General features: G+C 44.8%; 1 protein-coding gene across 1 annotated transcript in view; it reads right to left on the bottom strand.

Annotated features, from left to right (window-relative positions):
• The window catches only part of TMEM200A (transmembrane protein 200A), a 75,365-nt gene that overhangs the window by 29,976 nt on the left and 17,508 nt on the right, over window positions 1–27,881 (bottom strand). The window lies entirely within an intron of this gene.

The raw sequence follows: 27,881 nt of genomic DNA, 5'->3' as shown, positions 1-27,881 counted from the left end.
CAAAATGACAGCATTCAAGGATAAATCCAAATAGATAACATCTGCAAACCATTTGGCATGAAATCCACTGCTTCATTACAGGTCGCATGCATTCTGTCTGAACATCTGCTCTCATGGGGAAAGAATAGCAAACCAAATAAGGAACCAAATGCTCTCTTATAAAACACTTCCCATCATCAAGATTATAACAGATAAGATGCTAATGTGTGCAGCTGCAGAATTTTTCCAACAATCATGAAAGAGCAATGCTATTATATTTGAAGGAACTATTAACACCAGTCTCACCCCCCCCCCCTGCCAAAAAAGACCAACTCTGTCCTTCCTGCATATGAAAAGCAGATAAGCTGCAATCATTTTTTGTAACTGGCAAACTGAATCAGCTTCATACTAACCCTTTCACAACTTTAATATTTTCATATTCTGTTAACTGGAGCCAGTTCTAGTTCAAAAATCTGAGAGTGGGAATAGGCTAAATTTCCCCTATTCTTCTCTATTTTCATCCTCTACAAGCAAGTCTGAATAAAGAACATCATACACCGCTTTGAGGCTATGTATTTGGGCAATCAGTTTTCAGAGGAAGAGTATTCAAAAGGTGAAGGCCTACCCTTTATGGTCCTTCCTTGATGCACAGATGGCTTATTTAAGAGAGCACTGGGTTGACTTTAGAGATTACAAGTGGAAAATCACGAAGACTTGTGGGGAGTATCTCATTGCCTTTCTTCCACTATTTCTTCTGTCCCTTTCCTGAAAGGACCCACAGCCTCTCCACTTTTCTGTTTTTTTCTTTTCCCATCCAATAGCCAACCTACCTTTTCCTGCTCCTCTGCCTTGAGCTTTCCCTCCACCAGCAGGCTCTACCTAGGAAAACTATGGTAAAGTTGTGTATCAGCTGCTGGGCCAGGGCCATCTGCATGGTAGGGTAGGGAACTTGTTGGGCACTTCCCCCAGTATTCTGTTCCCTACATTATTTCTCTTTTCCTCCTCCTGGCAGCTACAATATCCTTTCCCCTTTCCCTGCCTTTCTCTCCTTCTTAGTCATTCACCAACCTACCTTTTCTCTACCTCCCATCTTCAGCTATATTTATTTATATTCTTCATTTATACCTTGTCTTTCCCCACAATGGGGACAAAAGCACTGTGATCTCATTGGGGCAATTTACCCAACTTCTACCAACTTCTTCAGACTAAAACAGGAAATGAAAGGTTCTACTTTACTCATTACTATGCAAAAAACTTCTGAAAGGAATGTAAAACAAGTGGAGGAACTGTACTGGCTTCTCTTCCTTTCGCAAAGCTTCACAGACTCACAACCGTGTGGCCTTGCTGGCTCACCCAGCCCCAATCCAGCAGCCTTGCTCCTACTGAGATTTAAAGGCACACACCTTCCAAGTTTCCAAGCTTCTTCTAAGCCTTCCAAGATAGAAAGGCACATTGTGACTGTTGGGGCAGGGCTTCCCCGTGCTGGCCATCTTGCTGGTGGCAGGGAGGAGCTTGCAAAATTGGGGGATCCTCCACTGGGACTTTGGGCCTGGCAAGCCTATCTGAACCTGGGTCTCCCAGACCGTACTCTGAATTTCTAACTGGTTTTCATAGGATGGATGATGCTGAACAGCAGCAAACAGCTAGGCCAAGTTGATTCATGCAAACCAGGTCACTCAGTGATAGCTGCCAGACCTAGGGATATATATATATATGGAGGTGTTGAACAGGCTGGTGCTGTGCTGTGTACTTTGAACAGGCAAAAGAGAAAAATCATATATATATATATATATGGTTTTTCCCTTTTGCCTGTTCACAGCACCAGACAGCAAATTTAAGCATCCTTAGATTTGGCCAAGTTTGCTATTAGAATGTAAGATGCTGGAAAACCACGGTAGTGATGGGCTTTTAAGCTATGCAGGGGCCAAGTCACTTTAACAGGACTTTTTTTTTTTAGAAAAAGCCCAGCAGGAACTCATTTGCATATTAGACCACAACCAGGGTCAGCCCTGCTACTACTAGGATGCGGGCAGATTGGGGACGCCAAATTGGGCGCTCCCCACGTAGGGTTGCCAAATCCAACCCCAGAAATATCTGGGGACTTTGGGGGTGGAGCCAGGAGACGTTGGGGTGGAGCCAGGAGACACTGGGGTGGAGCTAGGGGGGAGGGGGGAACGGCGCAGGGGAGTGTGGCGAGCCGCCCCGCAGCTGCAGCCTCTGCTCCGCTCGCCATGGCTGCTCCTCTGAGATGGGCTCAGCCTGAGCCCATCTTGGAGGAGCAGGCACGGTGAGCAGAGTAGAGGCGGCAGCGGCGCGACGGCCTCTTCTCCGCTCGCCGTGGCTGTTCCTCCGAGATGGGAGCAGCCACGGCAAGCAGAGAAGAGGCAGCCGCGCCGCAGCCGCCTCGCCCGCTCTGCCTCTGGGACGGAAGCGGAGGGGGGGGGGTGGAGGCGGGCCGGGAGCGTGGCGAGCCGCAAGTCCGGGTCCTAGAAGGGCCCGGATTTGCGGCTCGCCATGCTCCTGGCCTGCCTCGCCTTCCCCTGCGCTGCTGCCGCCTCTTGGCTGCTCCTCCGAGATGGGCTCAGCCTGGGCCCATCTCGGAGGAGAAACTGCGGTGGGCGGGGAGGGGGTGGCAGCGGCGGCCTCACCGGCTCCAGGATCCGGCAGCTCGGCGCCGTTTCCCCCTCTCCCCCCGCTTCCATTTTTTGGGGGAGCGGGGGAAGAGGGTGGAAATCCTGGCATCCCCCGTCAGGGCGGGAGGGTTGGGAAGCCTATCCCCATGTGACTCCATGAGGCAGCTACCCAGTGGCTGCCTCTCGGAGTCCCCGTGCCTCTCAGGAGTTTTCCAAGAGGTGCAAGCTGCAAGGAGAGGATCTCCCCTCCCCATGCCTCTCCGAGTCTCCTGAGAAGTGCGGGCAGTGGGGGCTATCTCCCTGCCTTTGCACCACTGGGGTGCAAAAGGAGGGAGAGGATCTCTCTCCCTGCACCTCTCAGTGTGTGTAAAATTCTATTAATTTGCTGATATTAATATTAACAATGCATATGAAATGTTAAATCAGGTCATTAACCTTAAGGATACTAAGTATTTTGCATTTCCCAAGGTAAGAGAGAAGAAAAATATATGGTGTGGAGCTACTTGTGAAGGGGTAGAGATCCTGTGGCATATGGATGGAATGTTTGCCAATATTAGCCCACTGTGAACAGTTTCCAGACAGAAACACGTTGTCCTGTGCAAACCTGCTGGGGGAGAACAAGCTGTTGTGGGGGACGAAAAATGTCCACATTCAGTTGCATGCCCACACCTTCAACACAGCAGCTGTTCAAGGAGAGCCTATCACATTGCTTTCTTTTATCTTTTTTTAAAGTCAAGATAACAATAGAAGTAGGTATCTCTTAGACTTGCACTCGTGGTCCTTTTCTATCCAGCTAATTGGCATTAGCTCTGCGTAGGAAACTCCTTCTACTGTTAATTTGATATGGGGGTCAGGAAATGAGAAACCCTAATGGGGTTCAAAAGCCCTAAGCTCCCCACTCTCTGACTCCCATAGTTCTCTGAATCAGGGCTCTTGGCTTTTATTTCTCTGGGACGCCAGTCTTGCACAATACTTTATTAAACTAGGACATGGGCAGGCAATTTTTGCTAGAAAACAAATGCACAACACCAGACCAAGTCATTAAGGTTTCTGCAGGTTTTCCATTCCATGCAGAATGCAATCTGTCCATCAGAATGCTACTGTTTGTTGTGTCTGCCTAGGGTTGCCAAGTCCAATCCAATAAATATCTGGGGACTTTGGGGGTGGAGCCAGGAGACACTGGGGGCAGAGCCAGGAGCAAGGGTGTGACAAGCATAATTGAACTCCAAGGGAGTTCTGGCCATCACATTTAAAGGGACAGCACACCTTTTAAAATGTCTTCCTTCCATAAGAAATAATGAAGGGGCACCTTTTTTGGGGGCTCATAGAATTGGACCCCCAGATCCAATCGTTCTGAAACTTGGGAGGGTATTTTGGGGAGAGGCACTAGATGCTATACTGAAAATTTGGTGCCTCTATCTCAAAAAACAGCCACCCCCCAGAGCACCCCATACCTCCAGATCAATTCCCCATTATACCATATGAGAATCGATCTCCACATAGGGAATAATGAAGTGCCCAGCAGACATTTCCCTCCCCCCCCCACCCCCGTTTCTGGTGACTCTGAAGTGAGGGATTGGCATCTCTACTCACAAGTTGCTGCCAATTTCTTCAAAGTAACACAGACACACCATCCCAAGAGGAAGCCTTTCCAATTGGAGACTAAAGCCTGCAGAGGTTCGAAAGGCACATGGTGGGTGTGGGGGCAGGGCTTCCCCCTGCTAGCCAGCTGACTGGGGGTGGGAAGGAGCCTGAGAAAGAGGGAGAACTCCCGCTGGGACTGGGGATTAGCAAGCCTATTCCTGCCTATTAATCACTTGCTTATTTTAAAAGCTAGTAAATGAACAATAACCTTTAGAACCAAACCAGATTGTCTTCTTGTCAAGTGCCTTCTAATGCTGTTGGAGTGGGGGTGGGGGGCTAGAAACCAGAAGTTCAAAATATGCAGTGTTTGTGGGCTACCTACCTAAGTGAATAATAAAACCAAATCCTACTGTTATAGAATATAATAGGCTGTAAGCCTCGAGATGCTGGTGCAGGGATTTGCTTCCTGCCTCCTTTTATGATTTGATGCTCAGCATTGGTCCAGTGTTCTGCCATGGATCATAGAAGTGTCCTGAACAGTAGAGGAAAGAGGGTTCATCATGGCAGGCAGCTGATCTTTGAACAGCAGCTACCCATTAAAAAAAAAACTTTGTGCTTTTGCTCTTCTGCCTCTACAATTAAAATGGATTTGGGAGAGCTATCAAAGGTGCAGAGGATCACACTGCTTGCTGCATCTTCAGTGCACACCAAAAGGAGAAGCATAGCTGCCATGACCAAATTGGGGTGGGGGGAATCTACTCTTATTGAATAGGGATGAAGCAGAAGGGATAGTAAGGATTTGGAAGGATGGATTTTTAGAAGGGTGCATCTGGAAGAAAAAATAATTTGGGAGAAAATTAATTTGGGGAAATCTGAGATGACATTAGAGGGAATCTGAGAAACAAATCCATAAAGAGAGAATTCTTTATGGATTCTCTTTATGAATCCTCTTTATGAATTCTTTAAGCATTCTCACAACATAAGGAGCAAAGAATCAGTAATTGACATCCACTCTTACACAAGGTCTCTGCTGGATTCTCCATTCAGTAATCTGTTTCCAGCATCCTGTAGCCTCTGGGAAGCTCTTAAGAAGAGTTTGAAAAGTAACAGCCATCATTTGTTGCCCAGGTTGTCATGAACAACCCCCCTCATTACCACCACAGGTACTAGAAATCATCTCCAGGCAATTGGGAAGTGAATCAGAATCCCTTATTTACTGCACTTTCCCAGCATGTGGCTAGCCATTTGATTTTTAAAAATCATCGGACAAGCTCAAATCAATCCTTATTGACTATTTGTCAATTACTAGGCCAGTAATTCCCACTACAAGTATTTCGCTTTGTCTTTACAAAGAACACCACAGTGTACTTCCTTTTTGAACAGATCAAGTCCAGTTAATTATGAAAAAAGCAAAGATTTGTCTGTGGATTTTCTGTGTGTTGTTTGAAAAAGCTCCTGATTTCTGATATTGACCGTTTTTGCACACAGCTCACCTCGCAGTCACAATCCTGTTCCCTCTGCAGCATCTGGTCGGATTTCCCACCATCTGTGCCAAAGTTACAGGAAATGCCACAGCTTTTGCGTAGCAAACGTAAACCGCTAAAACCCAGTTTACGTTTGCTATGCAAAAGCCGCGGCACTTCCTGTAACTCCGGCTCAGATGGTGGGAAATCCGACAGATGCTGCGGAGGGAACAGGATTGTGACTGCGAGGTAAGCTGTGTGCGAAAAAGGTTATTATTGTTGCTGTTGCCCTGGAGCAGAAAAGGTATACACTCCGATGAGATCTTTGTATTTGCAACAAAAACTGTGACTGCCTTAAGACACAGCAGCCTGGAAGCTAATGTGGAGGTGCAAAGTGATTTATAGATCCCTTGGGGAATAGAAAAAGTGCTTTACTACTGCTCAGAGATCATCTATTATTACCTCACATGTTTTCCCCTGAGTCATTATCTTCCCTTCCCTTGAGGTGGAAAGTCCCTACCTCTTTCCCCAGAAAACTAGGGGTCCCAACCCTCTTGCCCTGGCGGGGGACCCCAGGATTTCCACCCTCTTCTCCCGCTCCCCCAAAAAATGGAAGCGGGGGGAGAAGGGGGAAACGGCAACCCTACCCCAAGCCATTCCTCAGGAAACGGTGCGGGAGGGAGCCCCTCTCGCTTCTCCCGAGGAGACCCTACCACCAGGCACAGGCTGTGCCTTGAGCGCAGCATGGCCCGGGCACTTGCTGGCTGGCTCCTCCCCCCTCCACGCCCTGCTGCGCTCCAAGGCCCCGCCGGCCACAAAGGGCAACCCCCCCTTTCCTTTCCCCCAGGCCAGCTGGAGGGGCGCTCAGGAGCCCGCTGGCCTCTCGGTCAAGAAGGCCCCAAAAGGCAAGGAGGGAAGGGAACGGGAGGGAGGGAGCCTTCACGGTGGGGGCGGGGGAGGCCAACGTGCAGGAGCTCCGGACCGGAGAAGGGCAGCACACAAACACACATGGCCCAGCAGGAGCGCCCCTGGCCAGCCCGCCGCCAAAGAGGCAGTCCCTCTCTCTCCTCCCAAGGAGTCCCTGCCAGTTTGGTGTAGTGGTTAAGTGTGCAGATCTCTTAAGTGTAAGGGTCTCTGTTGTGGGGGAGGAAGGGAAAGGTGATTGTGAGCTGCTTTGAGACTCTTCAGAGTGGAGCGCAGCCAGCCACGGGAGAGGGCGACTCCCGCTTCTCCTCAAGACCAGCCGGAGGGGGGCGCTCTGGAGGGCGAACCCAAATGGCAAAGAGGGCAGGGGACGGGAGGGAGGGAGCTGTCGGGGTGGGGGGAAGGCAAAGGCGCCAGAGCTCAGGAGAAGCGCAGCAGCCCCCGTCCTAGCGCGCTCCCAACCCCTTCCCTGGGCAGCCCCCCCCTCTCTCCTCCTGAGAAGACCCTACCGCCAGACAGAGCCTCTTCCTTGCTGGCAGCACGGCTGGCTGGCTGGATCCTGACGCCCCCTCCCCAAGACTCCACCCCGAAGGTCTCCGACGGCCCGCCCTTGAATGTTGCCAAGCCCAGCCAGGAAGGTGATTGGCCCCGCTCCCCTTCACTCACTCCCTTCCCTTCCCTCCCTCCCCTGGAAACTAAACAATCTTTTCTGCCTCTTGAAAGACTCTTCTACATATTAAGAACGCCTGGATTTTCTTAGTGACCTTCCTTGGGGAGTCCAAAAGAAGGTTTTGTCCATGGGTGCAAAGTTACCATGATAACACCAAATTCATAAAAAGAAAAACCATATTTAAAATGTAAGGTGATGAATATGGAAAGGGGGGGGGGAGGGAAGTGAGCAAAATGTTGCTAACTACAAGGCAAATCATAGAGAATTGATCCACGGGTATCTGGGGCTCGGGGGGGGGCTGTTTTTTGAGGTAGAGGCACCAAATTTTCAGTATAGCATCTAGTGCCTCTCCCCAAAATAACCCCCAAGTTTCAAAAAGATTGGACCAGGGGGTCCAATTCTATGAGCCCCAAAAGAAGGTGCCCCTATCCTTCATTATTTCCTATGGAAGGGAGGAATTGAAAAAGTGTGCCATCCCTTTAAATGCAAGGGCCAAAACTCCCTTTGCAGTTCAATTATGTTTGTCACAGCCTTGATCTTGGCTCCACCCCTAATGTCTCCTGGCTCCACCCCCAAAGTCTCCTGGCTCCACCCCCAAAGTCCCCAGATATTTCTTAAATTGGACTTGGCAACCCTACAGAAAACAGAGAAAGCTTTCTCCAGTCACCAGATGATATGAAAGGGTCTCATCCTCAGTCCTTACATTCACACTTTCCTCCTTGCTGACATAAAACAGAGACACCTTGTGAAATATACCTCCTTTTTTATTGTGATACACTGTAGTGTTTACTGAGGAGAACATACAGAGGGAACTTTGTTACACTATAAAAGTAACCACAATTTTATCATGTTTGTTTTCCAAAATCACCGACAGGGAAAAGCAAACAGCCATTCCAGATTTAAAAGGCAAACATAAGAACATAAGAGAAGCCATGTTGAATCAGGCCAATGGCCCATCCAGTCCAACACTTTGTGTCATACAGTGGCCAAAAAAATTATTTATACACACACACACACACACATATATATATACACACTGTAGCTAATAGCCACTGATGGACCTCTGCTCCATATTTTTATCTAACCCCCTCTTGAAGCTGGTTATGCTTGTAGCCGCCACCACCTCCTGTGGCAGTGAATTCCACATATTAATCACCCTTTGGGTGAAGAAGTACTTCCTTTTATCCGTTTTAACCTGATTACTAAGCAATTTCATTGAATGCCCAGGAGTTCTTGTATTGTGAGAAAGGGAGAAAAGTACTTCTTTCTCTACTTTCTCCATCCCATGCATAATCTTGTAAATCTAAAAAAGTAGATAGCATTTTTGTTAAGGTGAGAATATTGTGCCTGAATGAATGTTAATCAGTCTTGTCTTCATTTCCAAAAACAGCATCTGAAACAAAAAAATAAAGGCCTGATAGAAAGCAACAGCAAGCGTATTTTTTTTTAAAATGTGTGTGTATCATCATTTTTTGTTGTACTTATTCTTAGATGTAAAATTACTATTTGGGATATTTATTTATTTAGAAAAAAAATATGCTGCCTTTTCAGAAACCTGCCAGAGGCAGCTTACAAAATAATAAAACCATGAAAATCCAGCATGAAAACATGGATCATTGACAGTATCCAGACTAAACCAGTGTAAAAAATCAGCCCCTTAATTGAAAGCCTGGGTGAATAAAAACCATTTGGCCTGGTGCCTAAAAGGGAGCAAAGAGATGAGGAAAAAACAATGGTGCAGTGGGAAATTAATACCCCTATGCATTTCACATCAAGTTTCCTCAAGGGGTTCTGCCAAATATAAATGCAGCAGCACTCCCACTAAATCAGACTAAAACAGTGGTAAAAATCAACCTCTTAATTGAAAGTGTGACAGAATAGGAACAATTTGGCCTGGTGCTAGGGTTGCCAATCCTCAGGTGGGGGCAGGAGATCCCCTGGTTTGTCAGAAAGCGGGGGGAGGGGAGGGAAATGTCTGCTGGGAGCTCTGTTATTCCCTATGGAGATTTATTCCCATAGAAAATCATGGAGAATTGATACACGGGTATCTGGGACTCTGGTGGGGCTGTTTTTTGGGGTAGAGGCACCAAATTTTCAGTATAGCATCTAGTGCCTCTCCCCAAAATACCCCCCCAAGTTTCAAAAAGATTGGACCAGGGGGTCCAATTCTATGAGCCCCAAAAGAAGGTGCTCCTATCCTTCATTATTTCCTATGGAAGGAAGGAATTGAAAAGGTGTGCCGTCCCTTTAAAAGTGATGGCCAGAACTACCTTTGGAGTTCAATTATGCTTGTCACAGCCTTGATCTTGGCTCCACCCCTAATGTCTCCTGGCTCCACCCCCAAAGTCTCCTGGCTCCACCCCCAAAGTCCCCAGATATTTCTTGAATTGGACTTGGCAACCCTACCTGGTGCCTAAAAGAGAGGAGGACAGGAATCAGTTGAGCCTCAAGGGCAAGGGCTTTCCAATAAGCGAGGTGCCACTGCTGGAAAAGTCCTGTCTCTGGTTGCCACCTGCCTCATCTCTGAAGCAATAATAATGTCATAATGACCATAACTTGAAAATGACCATATTATTTTGGTGGAATTTTTAGAGCTCTGTGAACCTTGATATAAAAATTGTTTGGAATCATGGGATCTGCAAAGACAAAAGCCATGTAGTCGTAGAACAGGGCTATAATAATGAGATTAGGCTGAGACTGAGCAAAACACCTAACTGGATTCAAACCAAAATAGTAAAAAAAAAATTCAAATAGTAAAAAAAAAATGACCAAATTTAATAACTGAAATAAGCAAACAGTGACTTCGACACTTGATTACTACAGTGCATTCTAAGTGGAGATTCCTTGAAAATAACTCAGAAACTTCAGCTTGTGCAGAAGGTGGCTGCCCAATTGATAACCAAGCATTGAGAATATTTTCAATTTCTGCTAGTCCCACAGGCTTTCCATTTGCTAATGAGCTCAGTTCATGTTGCAGGCAATTCTAAAAACCTTTCATGGCCTGGAATGCTTGAAGGGTTCCATCTGAGTCTCCCCCACCTCGACTTGAGATCTAAGATGTACTATATTTCAGAGTTGGGGTTTGCTTTTAACTAGAAGCATCTTTTTTAAAAAACCTCTATATAGATCTTTATGATCATATTAAATGAATTATGTTATGTATGCTTCCTTGGATTTAAGGTCAAGCATGTTAGACATTTGAATAATAAAACATTATATAGTCTAGAAATAAACAAGGATGCTAAAAACTCTGACATGAACATGATAGCTGTGCAAACGTACCTTCATTGCACTTCTCCACTTAAAAACAAAGGTGAGTTCCTTGACTTTTTGAATATGAAAATTCAGCAGCTGCTGGGCAACTAAACAGTAGCATCTTTGACTATAGAGTAATAGCCATGCTGTGCTTTAGTAATAAGTAATGTAAAGTTTGAGCCCAGTGGCACCTTTAAGACCAACAAAGTATAATTCTGGGTATAAGCAGAACTTTGTTCTGCTGCTTCAGACCAACAAGGCTACTCACTGGGATCTAATAAAAATGTATTTGTATTACAGCTTTTGTCTTTGCATAGCCCATCTGTAACCTAAATCTTTCCAGTCACCACAAAACCTATTCCCAGAGTCTTGGTTAGATTATTTAAGTGACCTACTCACAAAGCACAGAATCAGTCACACTTCACACCTCTCCCTCCGCATGAATAATTGGATGCATCTTTTAAGTAAGCCTATAGAAGATATGGTGCCTACTTTTTGTACCTGCAAAGCAGAGTAGGCAGCTTCTATCATGAAGTGACTGCAAGAACTGATCGCAGGCTTAGTCACCTAGGTTCACTGGTGAACACTAAGTGATGGTGTCAGATGAATCACTGAAACATCAAAGTAGTAAGTCTCAATTTTAAAATTTCACACCTTGAAAATAAAAACCATGTACCTTTTTAAAATTGGAGGTGGTGGCAGGTGGGTGGTGGTGAGGCAGCAGCTTTGAAAAAGCAATGTGTATCTGTATAAATGAATATATCCAGACTATCTGGATGCTGCCGAGCAGTCTGCAGCATGGGAGGTCTTGAGGCCTACTCATTCTATATCCTGAAACACTGAATGGTTAGGCTATCAATAATTTGCCATGCTTAAAGATCAGATAAAAGGCAGTAGTTCCAAAAATGGAAAAGACACAAGGGTGTAAAGTATATAATTTTACAAGTAACTAACATGTCACCTGACTTCATCAGGAAATTTATTGAACAGTTACATCTCATTCTAATATACCGTATGTAGAAGACTTGTGTCTCCAAACATAACTGATGATCACAGGATGACATTAGACAGAAATGCAATTTTGTGGCTATCTAATTAGCGCATAAATTCTTCTGATGAAGACAGCTGAAATGCACTGGGGTTTACTTATTAAATTATAATTGCTCCTTATTTACCTTGTCACTTGCATCTTTCCCATTAGGAAGTGGCAACTCTAGGTGCAAAAAGAAGCAAAGGGCAGTAAAAATCTGCAAACACATCTCCCTATTATGGCTAGTATTTGTTTTGCATATAACTAACTAAACAAATACAGTGACAGTACAGGGCATTCTGAAAATCCAAAACAGAAGACTCTAGCCAGAATTCAAACTCTGTTTCCTGTCTAGGTCACAGGATGATATTTTGCATAAAGGTCTGGAATGGATGTTGGGGCTAGTAGGTTCTTATTTATAGCCAAGGACAGAAAGCTATATTCTTAAGCTTGCTACCAGTAATATACAAAAGCTAAAGTTAACAAAGAGACAAAAGACCAACAAACTGCAAATACTGAATTAATGTGTATGTGAGAAGGCAAATAGTCTTTCTTCAAGTCATGCATAATTTCTGTCATATTTCCTTCATTCACACAACCCAGGTTCCTTTGATATCTTTTTTTCTAAACCACCTCACTTGGTAAGGAAGGTGTTCCAAAATAATTTTGGTTGCCCTCTCCTTTTCTAGTGCTATAATATTCTTTTTCAGGTGGGAAAATTCAAGATAGACACTATATTCCCTATGTATCTCTAACACAAGTTTATATAAACACTTTATGATGGTGGCTGCTTTATTCTGAATCTCATTCCTAATAATAAAGAGGAAATTCGCCTTTGTCTCTGAGGCTGTAAACTAAGTTAGCACTTTTGTTGAGCTACCCATTATGATCTCGAGCTACGTCTACTGGGTAGCAACAGCCAGTTTAGACCTCATTAGATGTATGTACATAGTTTAGATTTATGCCCTAATGAACATTACTTTTCACTTACTTACACTAAATCTCATTTGCAGTTTTGTTGCCCATTGACCCAGTTTTCAAGTTCTTTTTTTTCTTCAGTCTGCTTGCTCTCTGCTATGGTTTTATCCATGAATTGGCTATCTTACTGCTTACACTTTCTTCAGATCTCTCTCTCTCTCGGCTTGGCTTCGCGAACGAAGATTTAAGAAGGGTGCAATAGTCCACGTCTGCTGCAGGCTCGCTGGTGGCTGACAAGACCAATGCGGGACAGGCAGGTCCGGCCACAGTGGCTGCAGGGAAAAGTCTGATTTGGGGTTGGTGCTGTAGCAGTGCGATTCTTCCTCAATCTCCTTTTGTCCTCAAGACCAGCTATGCGTGCGTTCTCAAAAGAAGAGACAGCCTGGTGGATGGTGTGCCTCCATGCTTTGCGATCTGAGGCTAGGTCAGACCACTGGTGATGGTTGATGCGACAGGTGCCAAGGGATTTCTTCAAGGAGTCCTTGTACCTCTTCTTTGGTGCCCCTCTATTTCGATGGCCGGTGGAGAGTTCGCCATACAGGGCAATCTTGGGAAGGCAGTGGTTTTCCATCCTAGAAATATGCCCTGCCCAGCGCAGCTGCGTCTTCAACAGCAGTGCTTCGATGCTGGTAACCTCTGCCCGCTTGAGAACTTCAGTGTTGGTCACAAAGTCACTCCAGTGGATGTTGAGGATGGTGCGAAGGCAGCGCTGATGAAAGCGCTCAAGGAGTCGCAGGTGATGACGGTATAAAACCCACGATTCGGAGCCGTAGATTAGGGTTGTCATCACAACCGCTTTGTAAACATTGATCTTTGTGCTTTTTTTCAGATGCTTGTTGCTCCACACTCTTTTGTGCAGTCGGCCAAATGCACGGTTTGCCTTTGCCAGCCTGTTGTCAATCTCCTTGTCGATCTTAGCATCTGAGGAGATGATGCACCCCAGGTAGCTGAACTGCTGGACTGTCTTCAGAACTGATTCACCCACAGTGATGCAGGAAGGGTGATAATCTTCCTGGGGTGCAGGCTGGTGGAGAACTTCTGTCTTCTTCAGACTAACTTCTAGACCGAATAGCTTGGCAGCCTCTGCAAAGCAGGACGTCATATGCTGCAGAGCTGATACCGAGTGGGAGACGAGTGCAGCATCATCAGCAAACAGTAGCTCTCGGATAAGTTTTTCCATTGTCTTGGAGTGGGCCTTTAGTCGCCTCAGGTTGAACAGGCTGCCATCGGTGCGATAGCGGATGTAGACACCATCGTCATCATCTAGATCTACTGCGGCTCTTTGAAGCATCATGCTAAAGAAGATCGTAAAGAGAGTTGGCGCGAGAACGCAGCCTTGCTTTACACCTGTGCCTATTGGGAAGGTCTCCGAGAGGTCGTTGCAGTGTCTGACTTGGCCTCGCTGGTCTTCATGTAGCTGGATGATCATGCTGAGGAACCTTGGGGGACATCCTAAACGTTCCAAGATTTGCCACAGGCCTTTCCTGCTAACGGTATCGAAAGCTTTGGTAAGGTCGACAAAAGTCACATACAGAGCCTTGTTCTGTTCCCTGCATTTCTCTTGGAGCTGCCTTAGAACAAATACCATTTCGGTGGTGCTCCTGTTAGCTCTGAAGCCGCACTGGCTCTCTGGGAGGAGTTCTTCTGCAATGGCGGGCACCAGTCTGTTCAGGAGTATTCTGGCAAGGATTTTGCCTGCGATGGAGAGCAGGGTTATCCCCCGGTAGTTGGAGCAGTCTGACTTTTCTCCTTTGTTCTTGTGTAGAGTGATGATGATTGCATCGCGAAAGTCCTGTGGTAGTTTGCCTTGTTCCCAGCAGGTGACAAGTACTTTGTGAAGTGTGCTATGTAGTACTGTGCCCCCATGCTTCCAGATCTCTGGTGGGATTCCATCAACTCCTGCTGCCTTGCCACTTTTCAGTTGCTTGATGGCTTTAACAGTCTCTTCTAGAGTGGGGATCTCATCCAACTCTGTTTTCACTGGTTGAAGTGGGGTGAGGTGAATTGCTGAATCTTGAACTACGCGGTTGGCACTGAAGAGAACCTGAAAATACTCCGACCACCGTTTCGATATGGATGCCTTGTCTGTGAGGAGCACTTGGCCGTCTGCACTACGCAAGGGACTCTGAGTCTGATATGATGGACCATATACTGCCTTCAGGGCTTCGTAGAACCCTCTTAAATCACCAGTGTCTGCACACAGCTGGGTTCTCTCAGCAAGCTTGGTCCACCACTCGTTCTGAATGTCTCGAAGCTTGCCCTGGAGGTTGCTACATACAGCGCGAAAGGTTGCTTTTTTCCCAGGACAGGAGGGCTGAGTAAGATGTGCTTGGTAGGCAGATCTCTTTTTCGCCAGTAAATCTTGGATCTCTTGATTGTTCTCATCAAACCAGTCCTTGTTCTTCCTTGTTTCTTTCTTCAGATAATTTTAAGATAAATAGCACCCAACCTAATACAGACCCTTTGGAGACCCCACTGCTTATCTTTCTCTATTGTGGAATTTTTCTGTTTATTACCCACACTGCTTCCTTTTTTTAACCAATTAACTATCTGTGATATGACAGAAATAATCATAAGAGCAAATGTGGAAGAAAACTCTTCTGGATAGTAAGTGGGCACAGGCAAAAGTAATTTTTAGAGCCTCCTGTGTGATGAAAATTGTAACAAAGAAACTATACTCTTCTGCCATTCTTGCATCTGCTTAATTTCATCTAGTAGTGGTTCTGAGGGCTAAGGGGACCTTTTATATCATGGTCCCAAGAGGAGTTAATGAATCACTGTAACCAATTTGCAAAGCACTTTGCAGATACAATCAATTATATTTGATCTGACCTGAACTCTCCTTTTATAACCAATGTGATTAATGTTCCTGAGGTTTCCACTTGTCATGTTCATATGGCTACTTTTCAGTCAAGGCATCCTGAAGCTGTAAATGAAAAAGAGAGACCTGCCATTTGTTTACTCCACCCTTGCCTGTCCTGGCTGGTGAAAACGGACAAGAGAAAGACTAGCCAAATGGGCAGAGCATGTCAATGACTCATTAATGGCTATTGTAAAGCCATTGCCTTAAAAACATTTTTTGGATCCTAAATAACTTTTGGACATTCTCTAACTTCTCCTTTTGGGGTAGGGTGCTTAAAGCATGGCGGCATCTCAGATTCAAGTATATCTAGATTATATGGATTACTGGGATCAATTTCAATCTGGTTTTCAGTCTAGGCTTTCCATCTATTTTGACCTGGTTTTCATTCTAGGCTTTCCATACTATCAACCATGGTATCCTCAGACTGCCTGGAAGACAGTGGCTTGAACCCTACTTCATAGGCAGATCTCAGATGATGGTGCAGGGAGAATTCTGCCTTACCCCTTGGTTACTGAATCATGCATTTGCAAAAATTAATCTGTCTTGTCTCTAGGGTTGTCAAGTCTCCTCACCCATTCAGCAGGGGAATTTGGAGGGGCATTCTAGGGTTGGGCAGAGATGTCACACAACAACCTTGATTTGATGATATCACCCAGAAGTGATGTCATTGCATTGGGGACATCACACAGGTGATGCTCTGGTTTTAGGGCAAATTCTATGGTTAAACCAAAACCAGAGCATCCCCCATGCAATGTCCCTGTTTAAGGGAGGAGTTTCCTTCACAGGCCAGCTAATCTGTGGCAAGGAGAAGCCCCCGAAACTGGGAGATCCTGTGCTGGGACCTGGGGGCAATCCTACTTGTCTCCCATACCGTTTATAATAGCTGGGGCAGGTCTTCTGGAGACCTGCAGTCAGTGCCAGCCTGAGGGCGCATAGCACCCTAGGCAAGCTTCCTACCCACTGCCCCCCCTGGCCCTCGCAGTGCTGCAATACAGCACTGCACTCCAGCGGCTCCCCCTGTGCAATGAGGCTCGGCTCCCCACCACCCCCACCTTCCCTCCCTCCCTGGCGCTGCAATACAGCTGTGCTGTTGCCCCCCCCCCGAGCACATTGAGCTGCGGTGCACCGAGGCTAGGCCCTACCAGCTTTAATGTGGCCAGTGTGCCATCTATTGCTTTGAAGCTCACGCAGGAGAAGGCTTCTCCCCCCTCCTTCCTGGAACCGGAAGTGAGGGGGAGCAAAGTCTTCTCCCACATGGGCATCAAAGTATTAGATGGCATGCCAGTCACAATGAAGCTGGTAGGGCCCAGCTGCAGAGTCCTGGGGGGGGGGGGGAACAGAGCGCAGCTACATTGCAGCACTGGGGAGCGAGAGAAGGCAGGCCACGGTGGGGGGGCACAGTGGGGGGGAAGGCAGGCAGGCAAAGTAGGTGGTTGTCACGGGCACCGGGAGGGGGGAGCCCAATTTGGTGCCCCCCTCCTCTCAGCTCTCTAGGCAACCACCAAGTTTGCCTAGTGGGCAAGCCGGCCCTGCCCACAGTTATTAATAAGATGATGACACTCTCTTTCTCCAACTGATCTGTATGTGGTGCCTGTTTCCAACAGGTTCAGCAACATTTGCATCTCATGCCAGATCCTGGGCACAACTCAGGATTCAGAATATGGTCATATTTTCTCTAGTTGGCTCCATGACTCACTGATCTAATGCACAGTCCTTTATCATAGTATTTTGCCCAAACTGCCTATTCCTTTGTGTGCTTGAAGCAACCTCTGAGAGGTGAGCCGAGATAGTTCTGGTTAGCCATGGTTCAACCTTAGGGTGCAAGGTTCCTGATTCAAACACTGGATCCCCTGATATATTTGCAAAAGCCCTAAAGATACACTGCAGCCAGCTAAATGAAAACTTGTTTGCCCAGGCTTTTTGGTGATATTTTTAAAGGTGAAGTTTCTGTTATATGATTATTGTGTATATTGCCTGTAAATTACCTGTAGGCCACTTTGAGCATCTTTGGTAAAGGCAGTGGGATAGAAATTATTCAAAAAAAAAATGCAAACAGGTGTATCTAGTAAGCCAAATATGAATGCAAGAAAATAATTTTTTGGGAAAAAAGCAGCAGGGCTCTAAAATGCTTATTTTTAAACCTGTTGAAACTTATGGAAAACATCATAGCAGGACTACATGCTGTCCTCCCTCATAAAAGCAGCAGCTTTTCTGCCTTAAGTATTTTAAGATAATGTAACTATTGTTAATGGTCTGCCAGAAAAGAAGAGATGTGCTCCACTTAGGGACCTTCTGCACAGTGTGAGCAAGACAGACTGAAGGAAAATGAAACCCTTCCAGTCCCTTAAAGAAAAGTCAGACAGCATGCACATTCTGCTTTCATGTGTAGTATAATGAAGGCAATCGTTATCTTAATGTGCCACTTTCTCCCTAAGCTCCCTGCGAACACCTTTTGAATATATTTTCCAAAGATAGTTCTCTTTTTTAATTTCATTACACTACCTACATTTTTCCATAGTCTTTTCTTCCTGAAAGTTTTTTGTTTCCATGGTGGGGTTGGACAGGTGATGTGAGTTACATCTATTGCCCCTGTCTGAATGGATGGAATCTTAAGCACTGGCATCACTGAAGAGCCCTCCCTCCCATTATCTAACTGAATGTGTGAACAGCCCCACAGAAAATCTAACAGAGCTAGGTCTGTTTGTGTCTCCTCCTATGTGTTTTGCTGACAATACAGTGTATACACAAAAGTGGCAGTGATATTCAAAGATAACTGGGACAGGCAACAGCTGTCCCAAACTACAAGTTATTTTACATTCAATTTTGTCTAGCCACTTCTTCTGCCATCACTAGATAACAATGATACTTCTGATTCATTTCCCCATTTGGCCTAGAATACCCACAGAAGTTCCAGCTTGGGACCACAGATTGCGCTGTGATGGCAGCTACCTCCTATTTCTTCCGAAGTATCTCCAAACAGGAGCTTTCCATGCTCACTGACTGAAACTGTAAAACACAGCCAGGAGCATCCTGGGAAAAGGAAGTTCTTCTGAGTATACCTACACTTACTGTGAAAAGCCATTTACACAAGCAAGAAGACCACCACTCCTGGTCATATATATATAAAGAAACATCATATATATATAAAGAAACATCATATAGAAGAAAGATATCAACTCCCTAAATCTGAAGTCATATGATCTCAATGTGTTCTGAGGACGTTAACACATTACAGATACACTACCCTACCTGTAGTCTGTGCTAAATAGTTATATACGGTAGCTGTTACATGCAATGTGCAACATATGTGCTTCAAGCAATTCAAATCACACCAAATGGTCTTAAAGAAATATTTTCACTGACCAGCCTAACACTTCTGTGGTGCTCATGGTGAGCTGCTGCACACAAGGACATCACCTCTGCAAGCATACTATGAGCTCATAATAACAAATAAACATGTGAAATAGTTAAAGCAGAATCTACAGAACAGCTGTTCTACATGAAAGGGCCCTGAAACATTCTTAGCCCTATTACAGAACTGAAGTGCAGGTCAGCGAGTAAACGAAAATCTCAATTTTATTCCTAGTACACACACAGGACCTGAGTCTTTTTCATCAATTTATGTTTGCCTTATGCTGAAAGACACTAGAGTGACAGTGACTTGCAATGGATTTTATTGATTTTATTTATAGGAATTATAGTCCAACCCTAAACACAGTTAGACATTTCTATTTTCACTGAAGTCAATGGGCTTAGAAGGGCGCAACTCCATTTAGTATTGTACTGCACATGTTGCATGAATATTCTTATACCACTACGGGCCTGTACAAAATCAATTTTTAAGCTGCACCTTGCCAGAGGCTGAGAGCTTTGAGAGAGAGCAGATAAAAAGTGCTATAAGGGTGAGGTTTGGCTTTCTAAACAGCTGGAGGAATTGCTGAGAATTTCTGAATTTGTGTGACTGTGTGATTGCTGAAAATTCTGAGTTTGTGGTTGCTGGGGAACTGCTGTTTGTTTGGTTAGAGTGGGCTGAAGGTGATTGTTGCTGATTGATTAGGAGTGGCTGTGTTCCTGGGGCAGACTGAGGTCCCACCCTCTTTGCATTATTAAGCTGAGCCTTGCCAGAGGCGCGAGCTGAAGGGCTCTTGGCCTGTGATTCTTAGCCTGGGGGCTGTGTAAGGACCAGGAACCCGGATCCTTATTGTGTTCCCAATAAGATAAATAGATCCTCAAGAAGGAGAGCCACATAAACAAACAGAATTTAAAAGGGGACTGTATATTTTAAAAAAGCTATCATGAAGGTAGAATGCCAGCAGCGGAGTGGGGACTTTCCAGTGTTTTGCACTGAGTGTCACATGTATGACTATCTGCCCACAGGACAGAAGTCTTAGGTGTGTGCTCGATGCAAGGAGCTCCTGGTACTCAGGGAACAAGTTCGTACCCTTGAGGCCAAGGTAACTGACCTGGAGAAGCAGAGACAATCAGTTAGGCACTCGGAGAAGACTCTCGGGGACGTATTATATGAGCCCCACTCTGAACGTAGCAGCCCTGTTGCTGCCAGGGAGCATGAGGGTCAAGAGGGAACAGGGCACCGTGCTGAGGATAAGGGGAATGTGACCTCAGAAGGGACAGCTTCTTCAGTTGGTGAGCGGGAATCCTTTCGCACCAAGGAACCATCCTTGGGCAGGGAGCAAGGGGGGTGGGTCTTGGTAGTTGGTGATTCGATCCTTAGGCAAGTAGACAGCTGGGTGGCAAAACCGCATACTGACCGTATGGTGACTTGCCTGCCTGGTGTGAAGGTAGTGGACATTACGCGTGTTGTAGATAGGCTGATAGACAGTGCTGGGGAGGAGCCAGTGGTCATGGTTCATGTTGGCACCAATGATGTGGGGAAATGCAGTCGTGAGGTCCTGGAGGAAAAATTTAGGCTGCTAGGCAGGAAACTTAAGGCCAGGACCTCCAAGGTAGCCTTCTCAGAAGTGCTACCTGTTTCACGTGCAGGGCTTGAGAGACAGGCACAAATTAGAAGTCTCAATGTGTGGATGAGACAATGGTGTGGGGAGGAAGGGTTTAAGTTTGTTAGGCACTGGGATGCTTTCTGGAACAAGCGGAAGCTGTACAAAAGAGACGGTCTCCACTTGTCCCCAGATGGAACCGAGCTGCTGGTGCTTAAAATCAAAAAGGTGGCAGAGCAGTTTTTAAACTAAATCTTGAGGGAAAGCCGACAGGAGATGAAATGTCTCTGGTTCGGGAGGACTCATCTCAAAGAGATGAAGCGTTAGCTGTTACTTTTCTACTGTGTAATGGATCAGAGTTGTCCACTGAGATGGTAACAAACAGTATGGAGTGTCTGCCAAAGTCTCGAGGCAGCAGGAGGAAGGTTGCGGGCCTAACTTGCCTGGGAAATTATAGATGTTTGTATACAAATGCTAGAAGTGTTCGAAGTAAAATTGGTAAAATTGGAATGTTTAGTGTTGGGGGAAAACATAGACATTGTGGGAATTTCAGAAACTTGGTGGAATGAAGAGAATCAGTGGGACACAGTGATTCCTGGATATAAGTTATATTGGAAGGACAGGTTGGGAAGGGATGGAGGTGGGATGGCTCTGTATGTCAGACAGGGTATACAGTCCCAGTAAGACTGAGGTCAAAGAATTAGATTCCCTTCTAGAAATGCTTTGGGTTGAAATACAGGGCCCAAAAGGAAATTTAACTATGGGAGTTTGTTATCGCCCACCAAATCAAAAGATAGAGGATGATTATAATATGATGGAAGGATTAAAGATAGCGGCTAAACGTAAAAACTGTGTCGTAATGGGTGATTTTAACTACCCGCAGATTGATTGGGTCAATATGTGTTCAGGTCGAGAGAAAGAGATTGAGTTTCTAGATGCTCTCAATGACTGTGCTATGGAGCAGATGGTCACAGAACCTACCAGGGGTGGGGCGATCATGGATTTGGTCCTAAGTAATGCCCAAGACTTGGTGAGAGATGTAAAAGTGATCACATCGCTTGGGAGCAATGGCCATAACGTTATTGATTTCACCATTTGTATAAATAGGGAGTTGCCCCAAAAGACCAGCACAACCATGTTTAACTTTAAAAGGGGTAATTTCTCTGAGTAGGCATGTGAAGAGGAAACTGAAAGGAAAGGTAAATACAGTCAAAACCCTTGGGGAAGCTTGGAGGCTATTTAAAACTACAGTCCTAGAAGCTCAGATAAAATATCTACCACAAGTTAGGAAAGGCACAAACAGGTATAAGAAAAGGCCTGCATGGTTAACGAACAAACTAATGGAAGCTGTAAAAGGTAAGAAGGACTCCTTTAAGCGGTGGAAAGCTAGTCCAAGTGAGATTAATAAAAGGGAACACAGGCTGTGGCAAATCAAATGCAAGACCTTGATCAGGCAGGCAAAATGGGAGTATGAGGAGTATATTGCAAAAAACAGAAAGACCAACAATAAACATTTATTCAAATATATTAGAAGCAGGAAACCAGCCAGGGAGGCAGTGCGGCCCTTGGATGACCATGGGGTCAAAGGATTACTGAAGGAAGATAGGGAAATGGCTGAGAAGCTGAATGCATTTTTTGCCTCAGTCTTCACTGTGGAAGATGAGAAGTGTTTGCCCACTCCAGAACCACTAATTTTGGAAAGGGTGTTGAAAGATCTGAGTCAAATTGAGGTGACAAGAGAGGAGGTCTTACAACTGATTGATGAATTAAAAACTAATAAGTCACCAGGTCTGGATGGTATACATCCAAAAGTTCTGAAAGAACTCAAAGTTGAACTTGTGGATCTCCTGACAAAAATATGTAATCTTTCATTGATATCTGCCTCTGTTCCTGAGGACTGGAAGGTAGCAAATGTCACCCCCATCTTTAAAAAGGGTTCCAGAGGAGATCCGGGAAATTACAGGCCAGTCAGTCTGTCTTCAATACTGAGAAAGTTTGTAGAAACCATTATAAAGGACAGAATGAGTAGGCACATTGATGAACACAAGTTACTGAGGAATACTCAGCATGGGTTCTGTTTGGGAAGATCTTGCCTCACTAACCTGTTACAGTTCTTTGAGGGGGTGAACAAACATGTGGACAAAGATGTTGTTTACCTTGACTTCCAGAAAGCTTTTGATAAAGTTCCTCATCAAAGGCTCCTTAGTAAGCTCGAGAGTCATGGAGTAAAAGGACAGGTCCTCTTGTGGATCAAAAACTGGCTAATTAATAGGAAGCAGAGAGTGAGTATAAATGGGCAGTCTTCACAGTGGAGGACGGTAAGCAGTGGGGTGCTGCAGGGCTCAGTACTGGGTCCCATGCTCTTTAACTTGTTCATTAATGATCTGGAGTTGGGAGTAAGCAGTGAAGTGGCCAAGTTTGCTGATTACACTAAATTGTTCAGGGTGGTGAGAACCAGAGGGGATTGTGAGGCACTCCAAAGGGATCTGTTGAGGCTGGGTGAGTGGGCGTCAATGTGGCAGATGAGGTTCAGTGTGGCCAAGTGCAAAGTAATGCACATTGGGGCCAAGAATCCCAGCTACAAATACAAGTTGATGGGTTGGGAACTTGCAGAGACTGACCAAGAGAGATCTTGGGGTCGTGGTTGATAACTCACTGCTAATATCAAGACTGTGTGCAATTGCAATAAAAAAGGCCAACGCCATGCTGGGAATTATTAGGAAGGGAATTGAAAACATATCAGCCAGTATCATAATGCCCCTGTATAAATTAATGGTGCGGTCTCATTTGGAATACTGTGTACAATTCTGGTCACCGCATCTCAAAAAGGATATTGTAGCATTGGAAAAAGTGCAGAAAAGGGCAACTAGAATGATTAAAGGTTTGGAACACTTTCCCTATGAAGAAAGGTTAAAATGCTTGGAGCTCTTTAGCTTGGAGAAACGTCAACTGCGGGGTGGCATGATAGAGGTTTACAAGTTTATGCATGGGATGGAGAAAGTAGAGAAAGAAGTGCTTTTCTCTCTTTCTTGCAATACAAGAACTCGTGGGCATTCGATGAAATTGCTGAGCAGTCAGGTTAAAACGGATAAAAGGAAGTACTACTTCATCCAAAGGTTGATTAACATGTGGAATTCACTGCCACAGGAGGTGGTGGTGGCTACAAGCATAGCCAACTTTAAGAAGGGCTTGGATAAAAATATGGAGCAGAGGTCCATCAGTGGCTATTAGCCCAGTATATATGTGTGTGTATGTGTGTGTATATGTATGTATATATATATATATATATGTATGTATGTATGTATGTATGTATACACACAGAGATATATTGGCCACTGTGTGACACAGAGTGTTGGATTGGATGGGCCATTGGCCTGATCCAACATGGCTTCTCTTATGTTCTTAAGGAAAAAGAATGGGATCATCCTGTCCCCAATATACCTAAGAAAACTGACCCAAATCCTATACAACAGTTTTCTGCAGAGGGATTTTACATGGAAGAATACAGATAGAAAAAATCTTATTCAAATTAAAGTATTATATGTATTTTGCAAGAAAGATTCATAAGAAGGAAAATCTTACCAGCTCATTTCCATTAATCTTGTTCTACAGATTTAATGTAGAGTTCCCATGATTACCACTTACATCCATACAAGAGAAACTATGCAAATTGCAATCAGATTATTTAATACAGATATCACAAAGGGTATGGTATATTTCCAATAAAGAAATGCAAAGATTTGACACCAGAACTGGAGCCAAGGTCAGGCTAGTCGGTGCTGGAATACTGTTAGAACATGAGTTCACTTCATTTCGTTTTTTAAAATTATTAATTTGTGATGCAATATCTGAAACAAGTTATTAAGTAGAAAAAAAAATTCTGGTTAGTATATCAATGTTGGCTAATGTTACCCTAAGGAGGTAGTTCTCCAAGGTCTACCCACCTGACCTGTACAACTCTGGCCATTCAAGATTCCCTTGTCCTTTAAAAAGCCACCATGGAACATGCAATGGTGTCAAAAGGGATAACTGAAAACAGGACGGGCAATGTCTTCATCCCAGGAGCCCAATCTTTCCCAGCCAAGACATTCTAGTGCTGTCCTCTCTGCACATGGGTATTTAAGGATTCTTACCTGCAGGCTGGAGTCTAGAAGTAAGCAGAAGATCAGCTAGTGGAGAGAGAACTGCTTAACAATTGGAAGCCTATTTGCTTGTTGTTTCTTGCTTGCTTGTGGTTGTAGTTTTAAATTCATAGTTGAAACACGGACTTCTTTCAGTCCACTATTCTGCTGGCACTGTGTGTGCACGCATGCACCATCCTGGCTTAAACAAATTATAGAGCAAGACCAAGAAGGAGAAAGGGGAGGAGCAAGAGCTTGTATTGGCCCAGCCATAAATTAAATTGCCAAAATAAGATCCATCAATAACTTGCAGAGCCCTGGAACCCATAGAATAGCTCACAAGAATAGACTCTCCTCTCCTCTCTTACTTTGGTGTTATAATTCAAAGAGGGATTTAATCCTAAATACCCAGAACTGACATGCAATGTTGGTGGTGTGTTTAGGTTTTAACCTCTCAAGTTAAAAAAAATTCACAGTATCCTAATGCAAAATGTATTTTGAGGACACTCAATGAAGATGACAGTTTTACTTGAATAAACATTTGTTGTTTAGAAGAACTGAAGGGAAACAATTTCATTAGCATTCACACCCTTCTGGAATTCTGATTAAAATCCAATTAAATATCCCCTTTGATCAGATTACCAGCTAGTGCCTTTCATTGCAACATTATCCATTGTTATAATTCCCCAGCTGTTTGCTTGAGAACCCCAAATTCCTCTGTACACATTAATGGTTATGAATACATTGTTAATACATGATACAGTTGCCAGGTCCTCCCTGACCACTGAAAAGGATGGGTAGGTTGGGTTGTCAGATCCAGATTGGGAAACTCCTGGAGATTTGGGGGTGGGGGGAGCCACAGAGACTACCCTTCAAAGCATCCATTTTCTCCAGAGGAACTGATCTCTCTAGTCTGGAGATGACTTGTAATTCCATAGAATCCCCAGGTCCCATCTGGAGGCTGGCATTCCTAAAATGTGGAATGGGACTATCAGTCTTATAAGAATTTATATAAATTACTAAAAAATGTAACTAATGTGAGAGAGGAGAGTTGCATTTATGTAAAGAGAATAACTGTTGGTTTAGAATTGCCAAGAGAAAATAAGACACTTGCCTGTATTTTATGCTGCAGCCTGTTGCAGACTAACATGCTAGTTTTGTATTGACCACATACACACAAATAATAGAAGGTTCCCAGAATGCCAAGCAAAGAATTATCACACAGAAGATATTGCTATTGGAAAAGCCAACAGAAAACCCAAACAAACAAAATGAGATTTCTTTATTTTACAGCAAGCAGCCTGCTTCTAGGCATGTTTATCTCAAAGTAATTTCCACCACATTCCATGAGACTTACTCCCGCGTAACTGCACACAGGATTCGCTTGCATAATTAAAACCAACGGGAACAGCCTTACTGGAAGAATTAATGCACCAGCACAGGTTAAACAGTCAGGAGACTGTACCTCAGGCACATGTTAAGCACCACAGCAACCTGACCTTCTGCATCCCTATTTAATTTCTCACCATTCACTGTCAGTCCCTGAGGCCCTCTGCTGTTGCTGTCTTGTCTGCCTAATAGAGATTATAAACCCCTTGGGTAGAGACTCTACGTACATGGTGTTCCATATGCCACTTAGTACACTGCTTGATGAATAACAATAGCAGCATTGCAATCAGCTCTGCACCATCACAGCATCATGATGTGTGGCAATAGGTGACTGACTGTCCTTAGAACAGGTGGGTTTTTTTAAAAAAATCACCCATTTTTGTGGTTGTCAAATTTAGACACACTCATGAAATGGCTTGTTTTATCTACTTCTCCATCAGTTTTGACCTCATTTGGGTTAACACCTGGGTTATGTCCAGGGCTTTTTGCACCCAGCACAATTGTTTAACACAATTCAGACCCTTACAAAACTGCCACAAGGCAGGCCAAATTTTAGGGAACTGGAGATCGGCTGTGAGGCTTTTGCAAACTTTTTTGTAGATAAAATCTCGTCACTCCGCCACGACCTCCCCGGCCCCGCCACATTGGAGACAGTATGTGAACTTGAGGCCCTGTGCCTGTTTTCTGGTTCAGCTCTGGATCGCTTTGATACACTCAGCCTGGAGGAAGTTGATAGAATCCTCTCTACCGTACACCCAACAACTTGTGATCTGGACCCTTGCCCCCCCTGGCTAATTAAAGCTTGCCAGAGGGAGCTTAGATATCCTATACAGGATATCGTAAATAAATCCCTCATGGAAGGGCGTTTTCCAATGCCTCTTAAAGAGGCTGTGGTTCGCCCTCTCTTGAAAAAAAAATTAGACCCAGCCGAATTAGCACATTACTGGCTGGTCTCGAATTTACCCTTTTTGGGTAAAATTATTGAGAGCAGTAGTGCTACAGTTACAGAGTTTTCTGGATGACGCTTCCATCCTAGACCCTCACCAGTCCGGCTTTCGCCCAGGCCATGGGACGGAGACAGTGCCGGTTGCCCTGGTGGATGACCTCCAGCGGCATCTGGATCCAGGCGGCTCAGCAGTACTGATGTTGTTGGACCTATCGATGGGGTTCGATACGGTCGACCATCGGTGGCTGACCTGCTGTCTCGCCGACACAGGGATTCAAGGGCTCTCAGCACTTCTGTAGGTTGATGTTTTTTTCATGTAAAAGTAACATTTCCTATATTTTTGCACATAAATATAGCCTACTCTGTAATATTTAAACTACGTTTCTTAGTAGGTGGAGATAAATCTATTTACTGGCAGTATGAGCAGGTTAGTGTATTATGTCTGAATCCCAAAGTGAACATTTCTAAATTAGACATAACCAGGGCTTTTTTTGAGCAGGAGCGCACAGGAATGCAGTTCCAGCTGGCTTGGCGTCAGGGGGTGTGACCTAATATGCAAATGACCTCCTACTGGGCTTTTCCTACAAAAAAAACCTATGTGAAACAATGGTGAGGTCACAGGGTCTGGCCTGATATGCAAATGAGTTCCTGCTGGCCTTTTTCTACACAAAAGCAGGATTCTAGGGTTTCTGTAGCTTCAACACCTGTGTGGAAAAATGCAGGTACAGCTTGCTATGTAGGAAGAGAAAAACAATTACTGTAGTCATTTCTGCCATACAGGCTAAGGGTGTGCATTTGCTTGACTCTGAGCTGAAAAAATACCCGAAAGAATACCTTATTGGTATTGTCTGAATATTCTTTCAGCTGAATTTTTCTTTGGGAATTTTTCAGTTATTCAAAATGGTTGAGCCTGAAAAATCCTGAAAACATTTGAGATTGTTTTGGAGTCCTTTAAACACCTGGCATTTCACTCTTTTTAAACTGGGGGGTGGGCTTAGGAGGGACACCAACAGCTATGCTGCAAATTTGATGCTTCTACCTAAAAAGACTGTCAGAGCCCCAGATACCCCTGGATAGATTTTCCATTATAC

The sequence above is a fragment of the Heteronotia binoei genome, chromosome 1 (assembly GCF_032191835.1).
Source record: "Heteronotia binoei isolate CCM8104 ecotype False Entrance Well chromosome 1, APGP_CSIRO_Hbin_v1, whole genome shotgun sequence".
NCBI classification, from domain to species: Eukaryota; Metazoa; Chordata; class Lepidosauria; order Squamata; family Gekkonidae; genus Heteronotia; species Heteronotia binoei.
Note: the sequence above shows the minus strand (reverse complement) of the source record. Positions and strands in the feature narration are given on the sequence as shown.